We start from the raw sequence: 17,006 nt of genomic DNA on the forward strand, positions 1-17,006 counted from the left end.
GGGGGGGGGTTCCCTCACCCCTCCATCTTTATATTTCCAAGTCTAAAGGGACTTACTCTGCTGGGAGTCTCTGATGATATTGAAAACAGGTGTACTCACAGTGTAGATCTTCAGCAATTTAGGTGATGTTCCTGCTTCTCCCCCCTCGCCCTGGAAGTCATGACTTCACGTCTATAACTGTCATGGATGCTGTCAAGCAGCTCCTGCATCAGGACGATCCGGACCCTCACCCACTCGTTGCCACTCATGTGGGGTCCAGATCAAGTCCCTTGCACTAAGCTCCTCTTCGGGGAGCTCCGTGGAGCCCAGGTAGCCCGAACTCCACTAAAAGAGCAGTTGATCCAGCAGCTTCATGGGAGAAATTCCCAAGAGCCGACGCTGAAACCTGGAAAAACCTCCACTGCTGGACCTCCTGATGGCACCTGGTATTTTTGGCCACTGTGTGACAGAGTGTTGGACTGGATGGGCCATTGGCCTGATCCAGCACTGGATTCTCTTATGTTCTTATGCTCCACCATCCAAATACTTTCCAGGGCTGACCTTGCTTAGCTTCCAAGAACTGACCAGATTGAGCTAGCCTGGGCAATACAGGTCAGACTTCTACTCTAGATTTCTGATATTAAGATGGTTGTTAAAGCCCAGTGTCTTTACAGCAGGACTGTTGCTGAAACACATAGAAACACTTTCTGATCATTTCTGCTAACACTTAGCAAAACAGGCACCATATTCTTGGTGGACAGTCTCTTTTATCAGAAAAAGAAGATCTGGAATGGGAATCTTATTTTCTCTTAATTGGTCTCATGCTAATCAGAAACATGTTTATTCTGCAAAATCAGTGAGTCACATTGTCAAATAATGCTGTGTCATCCTGGAGACTGGAGGAACCACTTGATGAACTTGGCAGCAAGGTAAATGAAACTCTTCATCTCTTCTAGCAGATGTTATGTATTCCAAATTATTTAAAAATGTTTTTAAAGCTTGAAATAAAGACTATTCATCAAGTTATAGGGAAACTGATTTAATGTCTGTTCAGTCCTCAGATATGTATTGGAAACACAGCAGGCTTGAAGAGGGGCTTCAAATGTGGCATGCTGGGAAATCTTGGGAGGGTCAAAGAATCTGCTTGTATCATGTACACACACTTTTATTTGTTTATTTAAACATGCATAAGTCTTCCTTCCTGAACCTGGTATTCAAGGTGGGTAGCAAAAATAAAAACATCACAGATCAATTAAAAAAACACTGCAAAAATTATGATAGGTAGCCGTGTTAGTCTGTCTGTAGCAGTAGAAAAGAGCAAGAGTCCAGGAGCACCTTAAAGACTAACATAGCTGTATTTGAAGAAGTGAACAGTGGCTCACAAAAACTCATACCCTGTCACCTATTTTGTCAGTCTTTAAGGTGCTGCTGGACTCTTGCTCTTTTCTACTGCAAAAATTACATAAACATTAAAACAAAAACAAATAAGCATAACATTGTCTAAGAATATTTGCCACACAGCCATAATGCAGAACATTCTAGTCCTCTGTACACATGCTCATATTCATCAAGGCTGCCAAAGTTTTGGAAGGAAGATTCTGAATTACCCTCAACATTTAACCTAAATTCAAGTTTTTGCCTGTACCAGTGATCGACCAAATTAATTATAGCTAAAAGCCTTGCACAGTCTCCAAATCTTAGTCTTGCATAATCCCTGTGAAATTTACCCATGAGTGCCCCACTGGTCCTTCACTGTTGGTCAAGGAATGCTCTGATGTCATTTGCACATAAATATGCCACTTCAGATGTTCATAGAAAAGGCTCTATGGAAAAGAAAAAGTTAAGCAGATCTAACATTTCACTTTTAAAGCATATAACTTTCCTTCAGAAAGATTTCCCCTTCAAACATGGCTGTTTATTTAACATTGTCCCTAGCTATAGCTGGAAACTTGTTATTTCAACACAGGAATTTCTCTCAGTGAAATATATTAAATAAACACAACCAAAGTGTCTGTTTATGTCAGCACTATTAACTGCTGATGTCGATGCAGAGACATTCTGCTGGCTGTCTTCTCAACAGCCATTTTTCACTGATTTGTGTTAGAAATGTACTTCTTTATGATTGAACGATGGAAACTTTTGAGCCGTTAACTGTTGCCCCTTCAGTTAATTGCATCTGTTATTGCATATTCCACCCATTAATTTTCTGCATGTTTCAGCCGGTAATGCTCTCTTGTAAAGAAATATAACCCACCAGAATAAACCCAACTTCACAGTCCATGCAGGCTTGTATTTCCCTTCCAGTGACTTAGCCTATTGTTAAAAAGTCATTATACGTTCACCTTAGGTATTGCTGCAGACCACAAAAAGGAAATGAGGAACCCAAATGTGCAGCCTGTTGAATGTATTTGATTTGAATTTTCAGTAAATCTAAGAGTGGGGGAAATAGCCTTGTCTTCAAAGCAAGAGTAACTCAATAACAGGGACCAAAATTTTGATTTTCATATTTGCAGGGGGAAATGACTTGTTCAAATAATGCCAGACTGTGGCCTGCGAAATGGCATATTCATAATGGCCTATTACATCACTGGGCAATCAACCAATAGGATACCAGACCCAGAGGGGTCACTACTGGCAAGCTGCAGCACTGCTTGGAAGAATCCAGATGCTGTTGATGTTGCATGCACACTACCAATCCCTTTCCCTTGTCTGAAGCAATGGCTCAAGGAATGCCTTCTCTACCACCAGCTCCCACTGCTGGAAAGGTACCACTGATGGGCCCAGCTTGGAAGCTGACCATGTGCTCTTGGACAGTGACTGCAGATGATAATTTCTGCCATTATTCTCTACTTCCTCCTCCAGCTTGCTGCCTGTCCTAGGCTTCTAGGTCCCACTTCCAAGCCTACTAAGGATACTTGGAAAGGCACGGGAGGAGAAACAAGAAGGAGGATTGTGATGGCTGTGTCACAAACTTAGAATTGGAGCTGAAAGGACAGATATCATAGGCTAATGGTTCATTCCTCACTACATTCCAAGTTCTTTGAAACATAACAGCAGTGTTCTTAAGAATGACTCTAGCTGGCTGACTTTGTAGGCTTCCACACACACGCACAAAAAAGGGGCATATACAAAGTCTTGGTCATTCCTGGCACAAAAGTTATCCCAAGGGTTAAAAGATCATGAAAAGAGAACAGAATAGAGGACAGAGAGGAAATGGGGGGAAAGAGCTGCCACAACCCTTTCCTGCCAATGGCGGTGTGTGAAACAGCCATATTTTCCATGTACAAAACAAGTGTCAAGGCAAGTTCCTGACCTTTTAAAGTCATGACAGCATTTCGGCACAATAGGTAATTTGTGATGAAAAGCTGCCTACATTTCAAAAGGACATCAACCAACCAAGTCTCCTTTTCTCTGCCAAGCATCTAATGAAATTATGGAACTGATTTTTTTTATAGCACCATCAGTAAATACAGAATAAGTGGGTCACAGAAAACAAGAATACATCCTGTACTGTGTGGGACATGGAAAGTAATGTTGGACTAGAAAAGAACCATGCTAGGGAAATAGGGACTACCGAACAGCATGCACAATTTTCTATTACAAGGGCTGCCAAAAGGTAGGTGATAGCAGTGATTTGCATTCTAAGAAGAAAAGCTATTGACATTCTTGCTTTGAAAAATTTATCCTCCCTGTTCTAATAATCATAGGCTATAGGGTAGGCACACACAAGCTTTTTATTGCCAACAGAGACCAGAAGTGTCTCTCTTTCCAAACAAAAAAAACAGCGAAGGCCCCAGTTACATGGGCCAGATAACACGGGGGGGGGGAAGGCATGGCTCTTTGTGCCGGCACAATTAGACCCGCTAGAACGCAATCAGACATGACGGTGGCACACTGCGGTTTTGTCTGTCAGTGCATGTGCATCAATGAGGACAGCCAGGGGAAAGCCACGCGCCGGCGCGATCACACGGAACGATTCCGTTGGCGGCCCATGGCAAACCATTTGCTAGTATATTTGTTGAGATACTTTTAAACTGCACAGCTTCAGCGGCATGCCACAGGTTGGCCACGGGTGTGCTATGCTTGCCAGATGTTGTGGTGTGATCATGCCCTGAAAATCCGCCCAGCATTTGTGGCTCTCCCACGGCAAATTCGGCATGTGAATGGGGCCTATGTTTTTGAAAAGCTAACTGAAAATTTGGAAGTCTATCACAACACTTGCAGAGTTAGCAACTATGGATGGGCACAAACCATGAAAATGCAGTTCAGTTCAGTTCGTGGTTCATGGCATGCCTAGTTTGTGAGCCACGAACCATCACAAACTTTTAGGCACCAAATGAACTGGTTCAGTTTGTGAGATTCATGATGCAGTAGAACAACCCTCCCCCCCATAAGCTAGAGACATCAAACTTACAGGGGGTCTCCGGCTGACTCTGCTTTAAATGATATCCAATTTATGTGCAGATTGGGCTTCAGGGGTCCAAGTTATGCCTCCTCCCCAAAGAAGATGCCCCCAGGAAAGTGGGGGGGGGGGATTGGGGGGACATGTCAGGCGCAGGTTCAAAAGTGTATAGAATTGACCCCCTGCAAGTTACACACATCAAAGGCACAGGGTACCTCACCTTGCAGCTTGCTCCTCTACAATCTCTCCAAGTTGGGGGCGGATTACATTTCTGGGGTCCCAGACAGACCTTCAAAAAAGGTCTCCCCAGTGCTATCTCTGGAAAAAACAGCTGCAGTTACAGGAGTCTATGGAATGGCTTAGGAACAAGCCAGTGACACCAAACTCACAGGAAAACTTCACCTGGGCAGACCCCCCCCCCCAAGCCAGACATTGGAAGCAAGGCAAGCATCCTCCCTATGTCTGGAGCCGCCGCCACCCCAAGTCTCCAAAGGCAGGTTCCGAAGGACAGAAAGGCAGACATATTTAGAGTTTTGACAGTAGCCCCACAGCAGCTTGGCGGGCACCCTAACACAAGCAAGGGAAGCATGCCCACAACTCTCACAACCCCCCTGGGCTGAAACACACAGGTCCAGAGCACAACCATCAACTGGCATGTATTTTTCTACACAGCAAAGGAATGGAAATACATGTTGAGCAGACAGGGCCACCCCCAAGTATCTAAAGGCAGGTTCTGAAGGACAGAAAGGCAGAAATCCACAGAGTTTCAATAGGGGACCCCCCCCCCCAAAGTAAGTCCACACTGGCAAGCACCGGAACCTAGTGAGGCATGTACATAATGCTCCTCAGGCCACCTAAGCCCCCCTTAGGCTTCTGGTCACAGCCTACTCCTCCGTGAAATTTCTGGTTATTCACCATTAGTGGAACACATTGTACAGATAAGAGATCACTTGTTGTGAATTGTACAATTATACAAATGCAATGGAAAGGGGTAGTCAAACAGGGCGCTTGCTTGTACAGACAGATGTTTGTTGAGGTAAATGTTTGCTGAGGTGGATGTTGTTTCATGAGGTAGATGTTCTTTCATGAAGTAGGTGTTGTGTTATAAGGTAGATGTTGTTTCATGAAGCAGGTGTTGAGTGAGGGAGATTTTCTTAGGAGTTTAAAAGCAAAAGAGGGGATATCCAGAAGTTTTCTCAGTGGGGGAATTTTAGTGAGAAAGAGCAGCAATAGGGAGCTGGGATGTGGAAAGTGAGGATGCTCCCCATCACCACTGAATCACTGCTGTCAGAGTCCTCCTCTCCAAAGAGTGTTAGCAACTGCTGGTATCTGGGCAGCGCTGACAACTCTTTTGCCTCTGTGGAGAGCCCCAGGAACAGATCAGGGGAAGGAGGCTCTGAGACACCTAATAATATTTTATTTATTTATTTATTTATTTATTATTTACATTTATACTTGCAGGCTCTGCGGAACTGTACTAGGTCCCGCAGAGCCCTGATCTCCTCTGGGAGCTCATTCCACCAGATAGGAGCCGCCACCGAAAACGCCCTGTTCTTGGTCATGGTTAATTTGATGGACCGGGGGCCCGGTACCTCCAATAGGTTCCGGCTCCCCGACCGTAGTGCCCTTGGGGGAACGTGTGGGGTAAGGCGGTCTCTTAGGTAGGCTGGTCCCTGACCATATAGGGCTTTAAAGGGAATGACCAGCACTTTGAAGCGAACCCGGTACGCTATTGGCAACCAGTGCAGCGCTTTCAGCACAGGCTGGATGTGATCTCGTCTAGGAAGATCCATCAACAGCCTGGCTGCAGCATTCTGCACTAGTTGCAGCTTCCGAATTTGCGACAAAGGCAGCCCCATGTAGAGAGCGTTACAGTAGTCTAGCCTTGAGGTAACCGTCGCATGGATCACCATGGCCAAGTCATTCCGGTCGAGGAAGGGAACCAACTGCCTTGCCAGCCGAAGATGGTAAAATGCCGACTTGGCAGTGGCTGCTACCTGGGCCTCCATTGTTAATGAGGAGTCCAGGAGCACCCCCAAACTCCTAACCTCCGACGCTGGCAGGAAGGGTTTCGTGCCAGGGCTGGGCTCCAGTAGGCTGGCAGGAAGGGTTTCGTGCCAGGAGACAGGAGCCTGCGATACACAGGAGGTGGAGGGCTTCTTCGCCTCACAGCAAGCACCCTTTGCACCCACTTTCACCCTCATGGCACACAAAGGTACTGACAATCAGGAGGGGTGGGAGGGTATAAATGTGGGTCGTCAGCTGAGTCACCTAGTAGCTAATCCCCTCTGCTCGGCGTGAGCAGAGAGACAGCATGGCTCAGAGCCCTGAGTTCACCTAAAACCCCAATCCCACCAGGGGAGAGGGGTTTACAATTAGGAATAAATTAATGTGCTATGTTTTTAACAAGTTCCCTGGCTCTCTGTCTAACTGCAAACACCCAACAGAGGGCAGGGTGTGGAGCTGAACTGAGGGTATAGCGTTTTGATCCCGTAGAGCAGAATGGGAACTGTGTTACTGGCAGCCAGCAGTGCCTGTTAAGCTTTGATGGAAACCCTATTAGTGTTTCCAAGGCTGAAGAATCCCCCCCCCCCCGCTTTGAAGTTTGGTAAAACTTTTGACTGAGCGGAGATAATCTGTCTGGAAAGGTATCAATTCACAAACAACTATAAACCACTTGAAAGTTTCTGGAAAGTTCGTGCTGGTTGACCTGCCAGAAACTTCAGTTTGCAAACCATGAATTGGCCAAAATTCCTCACGAACTTTAGTTCATGAGCCTGTTCATGTCCATCCCTATTAGCAACATTTCTTAGGAGATTACTTCTGATAGCAGTAATGATATAAGAAAGTGTGCAGTCCTTCTGGCTGCACATAGCTCTTCAGAAGAATGCATAATTTCAGCCCCACTGCTGTTCTGCTTCTTGCACTTTCTCAAGATGAAAGCCCACCGTAAAATGATTTTCCAAAGTGCCATTTTTCTATGGTGGCTGTGAACAGTGATGGCAACAATTTAAAAAACACAGAGATTTTTCTGCTGGATTTGATGACTCTGGAAAATAGCACCAGGCTTGGATGCCTAGCTGGCCAGCTGTGTTAAAGGATCCAAACAAGCAGGGAACTACAACAAAGTTCTGTAGGTAGACTACTATATGCTAAATATTGGACGAGCCAAGAGACTCCAAGTAAAGAAGAACTTATTAGTAAAATACGAGAAGCAGCAGAGATGGATAAACTTACATTAACTCTGAAAAACCACACGGATGAGACATTCGAAAACACTTGGCAGAGATTTTATAAATGGTACGAGAACTATATTCATACCAAAACAGGTCAAGATATATAAGCAAGATGAAAAGAAGAAGTAGACGTGAAGTGATTAAACTTTGGCACTACGGTTGTATTAATCTAAGCCTATTATGAGGTGTAAGATCCAAGTAAAAAATAGTTGGCTTCAAATTATATGTAAGCATAATGTACCCCCAATTTTATGTTTAACTGTTGTGTTATATGTTTGTACTTTTTCTATGTCATAGAAAAATTAAATTTTTTATTAAAAAACCCAAAAAAACAAAGGTATGTAGTTTGTTTCTAGCTTGATCTTCATCTTTCTGCAAAATTCAGGCCTATATGTGAACTGCAGCATGGGGCATGAATGATTAGAGCTGATGGGGATTGTGACAAAATGGGGACCTGCCCTCAGCCGTGGGAGACTGAATAGCCATTCTGTGGCTTGCAGGCCCCAGTTTTTGCCTGCCCACCCTGCCTGGTGGAGCTATTTCCTTCCTCTGTCGCTGCCACCACTCACTGAATTGACACCACCTTCCTAGAGGGACAGTGAGACCACTCTGGCTGATTCCCCAACCAAGGAAAGTGGATATCTCAATCTATGGATACCACCTGGAGCATTGGCAACCCCTCCAGTTTGGGCCTGTTTGAGTTTCTTAGCCTCCCTTTGCCTCTGGTAACATGCTCAGCGGGGAGGACTATGTGGTCAAGGTACTACCCGGCTTTACAATTAAAAAAGAAGATTTATTTTAACTATATACGAGTTAGGTACAGAAAATAAACACAGAAACATCAACTCAACCTGGGCAGAAAATAAACACATAGGCTTGCCAAGTCCTCCCGGGGGGGCGGGGAAACCCCCGCCTGAGAGGCCCATTACCCGCCAGTGGCGGATCGGGCCCTGGGGGGAACCCCACCCCCAAAGCACTCGACATGCCCAGCGTCAGCATGTCACCCAGAAGTGACGCAATCACGTCGGGCACATTGGGGGCGGGGCCACAATAACCCGAGGGAAAACTCTATGGTTTCCCCTCAGATGACTGTGGCCCCGCCCTCAACATGCCCGACGTGATTGCGTCACTTCCGGGTGATGGACTCCCAAACAAGCGCTGGACTCCCCCGCTCTTCATAAGGTAAGGACTTGGCAACCCTATAAACACAATCTAAACACAATTCATCTGTCCCCTATAGTGGGTGGCTGCAGGCCAGGATTTGCTTTCCCCCTTCTCTTGGTTGGAGAGAAACTCCAGCCCTTCACTAGACTGGTCACCAGTACTGCTAACCCTCCTGGTTGTCCACCACGATTTATACTGGCCTGGACTGACCACGGTAGCAGGAGTCCCACCTGTTGGTAGCAGGAGTCCCACCTGTACGCACCCCTTGAAGCTGCTGTTCAAGCTCAGGCGATGGCCAAGACTAAAAAATTCACCTGAGAAGTCAAACCCTTTATTTGGCTGGCTCCGCCCCTGGGGTGGGTCTCTACTTTCCTACTCTTTTCCCCTAAAGCTGCTGGGAGGCTGGGAGGTATGGTAGCCCCATAACTGTTGGCTTAGGCAAGGTTTCATTAGTGGTGGCATTAGTTTTCTTTTGGTTTTAAAAGGTTTTCCTGGGCTTGGTGGGCATTTCTGGTTGAGTTAGGGCCATTAAATGGGCTGTTCTATTAATAAGGGTATTTTCAAGATTTTTTTTTCCTTTTAAACACTTTTAAATAGGGCTGTAGTTGATACTTAACTAGGCTGGAGGCAACTCTGAGGTCTGGAAGAACTTCCAGTTGATGGAGGATCCCTGCTGCGTAGGGCCCTGCGTAGGGCCCTGATTAGTCATGGGAAGCACCCAAGCCATCTCATGCCTGCTGAGATGCAGAACCACTTGAAGAAGCACCACCAGACAGAGCTTCTTCGGGGGGAGAGACAGGCTGCCACTGGGGTGCACAGGCAGCCACCACCAGCCAGCCAGGAGGTGAGTTGTACTGCAACCACCTCCAGAGCTATCCCTGAGAGTTCTGCAACAGGGAAGGGATGCCAAGCATCTCGGACTGAGATCTTTGGTGAGGGTGGCATGAGGTGCCATGGGGGGGGGGAATTATGCTAGTCAGATGGTCACTTGCTTCATTGCTGAGCTGATCACCTTAGAAGGGTTCCCCCATCTCAGTGGCCAAGAGTCATAAGAACATAAGAGAGGCCAATGTTGGATCAGGCCACCACCAGTCAGAAGGTCTATATGTTGGCGAATATGTGTAACCCATGCATCAAGCGCAAGATCGCCGAGTGGACCAATGACTTTGATCACTGGAGAGGTGAGCTCTCCTGGCAGGTTGAATGCAGGCAGGCCAAGAGGGGCATGTTGCCGGGAGCTGTGGAAGTGGGAGGTGAAAGCCTCCTCACTGCTGCTTATCCACCACCTCCCCAGCTAGGCCATGTCCCCCGCACACACAGCTCCCACCATGGCAAGTGTTGAGATGGCACTCATCAGGTGGTTTGTTTGTCCCTCTGGGAGGGGTAGACCCATGAGACAGGACACAGTGGCAGCAATGGTGAGGGAGTACCTTTTGCAGTACTAGTTGCAGGACTAGTTGCAGGACTAGTTGTAGTGGTTAAGTGCACGGACTCTAATCTCGGAGAACCGGGTTTGATTCTCCACTCCTCCACTTGCACCTGCTGGATGCCCTTGGGCAAGCCGTAGTTCTGATAAGAGCTGTTCTTGAAAAAGAGCAGTTTCTGTCAGAGCTTTCTCAGCCCCACCGACCTCACAGGGTGTCTGTTGTGGGGAGGGGAAGGGAAAGGAGTTTGTAAGCCGCTCTGAGACACCTTTGGGTAGTGAAGGGCGGGATATAAATCCAATCTCTTCTCTTCTTCTTCTACCCACTGAGCTACTGGGCCATGAAGGAGTCGGTCTGGCCAGACCTCTCTGCCATGGCCCAGGTACTCCTCTCATGCACTCAAATGAATGTGCCGAGTGAGTGCATTTTTTCACATGTAGGTGACATTGTCAGCACTTGCCTGCACCACTGGACAGTAGAGCAACTGGTTTTTCCTGAAGGTCAACTTGCTACTGTTCTGCTTCCCGGATCTGGATTTTGAGAGAGACTGAAGTGAGCACATACTTGCATCCGCATCCACTCTCAGTCTGTGCTCGAAGGTTGGGGTGAAATGCTCTTTCCAAAACTAAAACTAAAGACCAGAGAGCCACAGCCCCTTAATCAGTTTGATTGTCAGATAAATGCCCCACCAATCCCCCCCCTGGCATTCTTATTGGTCCATCCTCCCCAGAACACCTCCACAGAACCCCAGTTTCTGTGCAGCACTGGGCAATGTAGGTGTGCTCTGCGTAAAGTCACCATCCATCCCCAAACCAAAACTGAATGCTGATGAAAACAGCAGATTTTTTTTTAAGTCTTCCTTATATTGATGGCGATCACAAGATTCCTCCAGAACAGAACCCAGCGTAGCCCACAGGACTGAGGCATTTTTCTTAGCAGGGGTGGTGGGTGAGGGAGGGCCCATGATGCAGGGCAGCTGCACCTAAGCTAAGGTTCCCCAAATGGGACAATGATGGCTGGTGTTTTGCTGCCATGAGAGGAGGATCAGAGTGGACAAACACGATCCCTCCCTCTCACTTTCTGAGGCCCTCTCTGGGTTGATGCAATGGGTAAGGGGGGTCAGGAATGTGGCTTGCTACAGCTACCTAGAATTTGAGTCTTTAGATTGGGGTGCAACTCTAGCTCACCTCCTTGTGTTGCACCCTGGGTAATGCCAAAAAGCTAGAACATCCATCCAATCTAGGGACTTCATGGCCACACCTAGACCATTGCCCAAACCGGCAGTCCTTCTCAGGACTACTTGACAAGGGGTAAAGGGGAGACTCAGTCCTGTGGAGCTGGCATTTGCCACAATGGCACTGGGTTCAGCTGCTGGGCAGTAGTAGGGCATCCAACCAGGGTAGTGTTGTGAGAAAACTGAAATAGTTGGTTCAGAAAATTTAAAACCCATTTATACAGTTAATTTTATAAAGAAATCATAGTGTTTTTCTCTCCTCTATTTCTGTAACTTTCCAAGCAGTTAGCAGCACAGTGAACATGACTCCCGACATGATTTTTTTTTGCTAGTCCTTTGTCTCAATAGATATCTTTACTCCATCACATACACAGGAACCAACATTTGCATTACATTGTTCATGAATCTAAAGAATTTGGAAACATTTAGAAATAAAAGATTGGTATGCACCTGCCATTAAGGAAGCTAGAATATTTGCAATACTAAAGGCTTGCCTACATGCAGAAACTCACACCACGCCTCCAGCCAGCAGACAGTGCCTGACTGGCTGCCTTGATTCAAGGAAACAAAGAACATCCTTCAAATTGTAACATTCGTATTTTTTGTCATTTAGAGATTTAGGTGCTATCTTGCATTGTTTTGCTAAAAGCATCAGGGTGACCCCATTGCCTTGGGAGTGTGGGAACATTTCCTAGGCCATAATGGCCCACATTACCAGGGCAGTTAGATTAATTGATGCAGTTTATAATTTCTATAGTCCTATCGAAATGTATGTGACCAATATGGTATAAAAGAAGGCAGGAAGCTTCATTTCGGCACTGACTGTCAGAGATCCAGGGAAGGCTTTGTCTTTTGTGATCTCTCTGGGTCAGTCCAGAAGCTTCTGAGCATGGGGAAATCTTTATTCTGTATATTTAACCACTGACTGTCTTATTTTTTTAGGAAGTAAGTATTCTGTTTTGTGTTCCTTCCTTGGCTTTAGCTAATAAACTATTATATTGGTTAAAATAACCTTGTGTTGCATTCCAGCTAACTTTATGTTTTTTTTAACATTCTACCCTGCCTTGGTACGGGACACTCACCAGACCATTACGAACCTAAGGGGGGTGGGTTCAGGTGCAGGTAACACTTTATACAGAGTTAGTTTATACTGACAAGTGCTACAGTTGCATTTTTCCAACAGGTAGCAAGGCTTAGGGTGCCACAAAGGTACACGCAGAGCCATGTTTTTAACAGACTAATACTAGTCTCTTTATTCTAGAACTACAATCTGGATAGGAAAGATTAGAGATAGGATACAGTAAGCTTACTAGCTGGAAGTGGGTGGTGTGTGGTAGGGGGGTAAATGGAAGAAAGGAAGTTGTTCCCTGAGATCTCCATTAAACATATGAAAGGGACAGTGACAGAAGAGGAGAGCAAACACAGGAAGGAAAGGACAGTGTGTGAATGACTATCTAGCTATCTGTCTCTCTTGCCACAAAGTCTGGAGGTTGAGCCAGGGGAAAGCACCTCCTTCACTTCATGCTACGCTAAAGACACTAAAGACACTTAAAACTTCCAAGCAGCCCATCCAATCCTACAGGTGCGGTAACAAGCTGGGGGCGGGGTGTCAGGGAGAGAAGCTAGAGAAGGTTATGGAACCCTCTGCCACCTATCCTTGCTTTGCCATTTTCCCCTGGTCTAAACAGAGTGGGATGCCTGGCTTGAAGCTTTTGGGCGCAGTGCTGCCATACAGGTTGGCAGGCACAGGGTGCTGTTGCTGGATGGCATTACTGCATTCAATGCACTTGCTCTACTTTCCTTTCAGAAAGCCCCCCCCCACTTTGTAAAACAGAGGTCGAATTTGCATTTGTCTTTCCCACCGATGTCCCAGCCTTCTGACTCTGTCTTCAAAAAAGCTGTCTACATTTGGTGTCGTTTTCACACTTCAACAGTGCTAGCATAATTTTGCACGTCCGCATATGTTTATTGCCTTCTCATGGTGGCTCCACTGTCATTGTGCCTCCCTACTGCTTTAAAAGAATCTTCTCCAAACAACGTTCAAACAAGCATAGAGAAAGACAGCATCACAGCAGCACGAAACTGATTTTAAAATGCAAGTGCAGATTCGACCAGAGATTCTATGGGTTTTTTTGTTTCTGTTTTTAATTATTTTTATTAAGAAAAATCATAATGGGACAACAATGAAAACAGGCACATTACAAAACAAATGTAACACAAACATATCTCCTTAAAGATAAACATAACCCATTACCAATATTATCAGCTTAACTGTACTATAACCGCCTAACCTCTTTATGCGTAAACAGTGCATTAAAACACAAAAGATAAAGATATGGTGGTTGCTCATGAAAAAAGTTAGATGAACACTGCCAGTACATGTGTAGTGAATGAATATGTTTAAAATCATATCCAGGGAATGTATACGTCTTTGGAAGGAAGAATGTCCTTTTCTGACATAAAATTGAGGCCTCGGTCACACGAGAGGTTTTGGGCCAGTAGAGGGACGGATCAGGGGTGCAGCAAACAGGCGCGATCCCACCGCAACATCTGGTATTGTGTAGTGGGTTGCCGCATGGATGGACGACAGACAACGATGTAGTGCATAGCATGCTTTATTAGGTACACAACACGAACCCCAGACAACGGCCAGCAGGCCAACTATATACTCAACCAGGGGTCCACCCCTGGATCCCATTGGCGGGTTTGAATCTCCCGCCATGGTCCCATTGGTTCCCCCAGTGGAGGGACTAGGATCCTAGTCCCTATTGTTGTTCCCGACTGAAGCTCAGGAGTGTGTGCTGGCCTCCGGTGGTGGTCCGCGGACACAACATCTTGGAAGCGTTGTGCTTGCATCCCTGATCCGCCCCTTCCACCCAAAACCCTGCTGCAAAAATGAACCACCTACCGTGGTGGTTCATCCTAGACGGCCACATCAAAACTGGCCGTGGGATCGCCGGCGCGTCCTTTCGCCGGCGCATCCCCGGCTCCAGCCCAAAGTGCGCATGCTCAGGCATGCGCAGTTCGGCAGCCTCCCCCTCCTGATCGTCTCTTCCTCCCCAGCATCTGATTGTGCCAGGGAGCAACGGCGCCGCAGCTCAGGGGATCATGGGATCCCGCCGCGGCATCTCTTTTTTGGTGCGGCTTTTAAAAGCCGCACTTTTGACAATATTTTTCCTGCGGTGTGGCAGAGACCTGAGAACCCTTGACCAAATTGCAACAAATCGTGTATAAGCCCTTGACGTTTCAACATTAGTATTCTGGGTAATTTGAGTCAGTTTTTCTAAAATAAATTGGTCTCAGATTTTTTCAAACCATAGTTGCAATGAGGGGGAAGAGCCAGATTTCCAAACAGAGGCAATTGTTAGCCTTGCCGCTGCCAGTAACCTGGAACTGAGTTCTTTTTGGGCCAACGTAGTTGTAGCTGGATTTAGGACAAATTGGTAAGTTTTGATTTGTGATTTCATTTATTTTTCCAATAACATCGGTCCAGAACGATTGTATAATGGGACACTTCCACCAGTAATGAAAATACATCCCTATGCTTCCATAATTCTGTGTTTTGAAGTTGGTTCTCTTGGGTTTCGGTGTGGCACTTGCACTGTCATGGTGGCACTTGTTTTGCAGTGCACATAGCAGTGTTAGGCTCCTTGAAAACAAGCAAGCTCCCAACAGTTAATTTTCTGTGAGATTATCTGGGAGAGTCTGTCTGCTGGGTGCCTGCCTGCATGCTGTTACCGAAACTCCTCTAAGGATGGTTCCGAGAGCCCAACTCTGTCTTATGTATGGCAGTGGGCATGCGTGAGGTAATTACCTGTGTATACAGAGGGCGGATCGGCCAATGAACGCTCCTATTTCCTAGGAATTGAGACAACACGCTAGGTTTAATGAATAAATGTTGTCTTTACTAAGTAGTTCTCAAGCATACGAAAAACAGATACATACGCAGATTCACACAAGTTCCTTAGTTACAATGATAAATAGAAAGAAATCAGCATGAAAAGTAATAAATTCAACAGACAAGGGGACAACACAGAAGGATGTCGCTTATACTTATCTGAGGTCCACGTTGAGAAGAAATCTCCACAGTAGATGAAAGGGGGAAACTCAAGTATCAGCGTGTGGGATTCTAAAACACACGGAATGGTCCTGCCAGTCCCATGCGGGTTCTCGGGTCGCGACTCCAGAGAACGCAGTAAGAATCACCCGCAGTACTTAAGTTGCAAGGTGAGGGAAAGATGGGTTAACCAGAGAAACAAAGGCTGTGTTTCTCTTTTTAAAACCCCTAGAATCCATCCCCTTTACTATGCTATAGGTTAAAGGGTTGTGACGTCCTACCTAGGAGAAGGGGCAATATTCAAATGCTCTATCCTAACTTCAAAGCGGGGCCATGTGGTAAGGTGTCAAAGTTATATCTCCATGGCAACTTTTGACTTGCAGAGATGTGCCTGGTCCATGAAGGCAATAAAGGATGTGTTTTTTGTGATGCCAAACCAGATAGGAAGATGGGTTACGCGTTTTCCCACAGATCAGCAATGGTGGGGAAACCTGTTGTTCTTCCAAGTTTCCAAACTGAGCATAATGGCGTTTGTCTTCTTTGTCCTGAGGCACGCTGGGAAGGTGCAGGGAAGCACGTGTTCTGTAGTGCAGGCGACACAAGCCTTGCTCATCCAGATGCAAGCATGAGATGCAAAGCAAGCCATACACAGCAATCCCCTGATCCCAAACGCACAAATGTAAAGACATTCAACAGACATATAGCATTAGCACAGTACAAGCAATGCAGTTACAAGTACACATGGTTACAATGCCTTGCTATCTGCTGGGTTAGGTTTTATCCCCGTAGGAAGCAATGGAGGGAATGGGGCAACCTCTTTGGGTGCCCACAGAATTAAACCCCCTGGCCCAATCTTTTGGGGACTTGGGGGGTTCATGTGGGGAGAGGCTCCAGCAGCTAACTGCAAATTTGGTTCCTCTCCCTCAAATCCCCCCCCCCAGCCCACTAAATTGAACCGGGGAAATTTGAGAATTTTTTCCCCACCATAGAAAAAATAGAGGGAATAAGGCAACCTGTTTTGGGGCGAATAGAATAGAATAGAATAGAATTGGACCCCCTGGCTAAATCTTTTTGTAACTTGGGGGTTCTTTTGGGGAAAGGCTCCAGGAGCTACAGTGCAAATTGGTGCCTCTCCCTCAAACCCCATCCCCCCAGCCTCCAGATTATACCTTATGAGATTTTGCCATTGACTTTAATGACCCATAGGGTATAATGGAGCCATATATGTGGGATTCCCAAATATCTCCTGAATCATCCAGTATTGTCGAATATGGTATTCTGGGATGTTGGGCCATCCCAAATATCTTAGCCCTGAATCTGAATTCAGTCATTCCCCCCCCCTGCATGCCCTTAGTTGGGAGCAATTGTGCCCAATGTTGGGGTCACTTCCTTATTCCACAGCTTAACCATGGCTTCAATTGAAGCACCAGCCTTGTTTGCTGAAAACTCCCTGGGGGCCATTGGGAATCCATCTGAATTTATCATCCTCTGACGGCAGGCCATTCAAACT

Source organism: Gekko japonicus, unplaced genomic scaffold (assembly GCF_001447785.1).
Source record: "Gekko japonicus isolate JY-2015 unplaced genomic scaffold, Gekko_japonicus_V1.1 scaffold1204, whole genome shotgun sequence".
Classification (NCBI taxonomy): domain Eukaryota; kingdom Metazoa; phylum Chordata; class Lepidosauria; order Squamata; family Gekkonidae; genus Gekko; species Gekko japonicus.